Raw genomic sequence first — 838 nt, 5'->3', positions numbered from 1 at the left:
GAGGTCTCTGATCCTTTTTGCTGGATATTCGATATTGGAAACACCATAGCTGGGCTCTGGCTAGAGCAGTGCTTTACGTAACTTTCTTGTCATTAATAATAAGGACTGCAAAGTTCCGGTGGGGGAGATTCTGCGGGGCTTCTTTTTGGAGCATTTTGGAGAGACTTGGGTGACCATGCCTATCCCAACCAGGATCAGACCCTACGGCTTATTGGGGAATAACAAATGTTCACTGTCTCAGTTCCTTTATCCATTCCAAATGGGATGGAACACCCAGTTTCTGCTCACGGTTTTCTCTTAGGAGAGTCAGAATACCCCAGTCCTTCTCCCCACCTATCACCCCATATCGCAGCTTCCTAGACAACAAAGAGGTGTCTGAGGGCTGCTCAGCAATGAGTAAAAGCCAGTCTTTCCCCACATGGCTTACAGATGAGGAACTCTTTGTCATCAGATTTGTTTTTTCTATGTGTTTGGTGGACGCCTCGACCCTGTTCTGTTCACTCTACAAAGGAAGCACTCACTTCTCACAGGGCCTATATACAAGACAGTCTTAGACTAGGGAAGTGTCAGACTCTTAGCAGCAAAAGGACCTCAAGTGAGATCAAACTGGTAGGCAGTGGAGGAGGAGGAGGAGGAGGATTGGGGAGTGCAAAGAACCTGAACTTAAGGACACATGTGGGTGAGTACAGCGTCATGGGCCTAGACTCTGAGTCAGACCTGTATTCAGGTCCTGGCATCATCAGATGTAACATATGTTACTTAACCATCAGGAGCCTAGTTTACTTATCTGTAAAGTGGTGAGAACGAGATCTGTGTCTCAGCGGGAAAGGAAGCCAGT

The sequence above is a fragment of the Phoca vitulina genome, unplaced genomic scaffold (assembly GCF_004348235.1).
Source record: "Phoca vitulina isolate PV1807 unplaced genomic scaffold, GSC_HSeal_1.0 scaffold4, whole genome shotgun sequence".
NCBI lineage: Eukaryota > Metazoa > Chordata > Mammalia > Carnivora > Phocidae > Phoca > Phoca vitulina.
The sequence above is the reverse complement of the archived record's forward strand: the minus strand, read 5'-3'. Positions refer to the sequence as shown.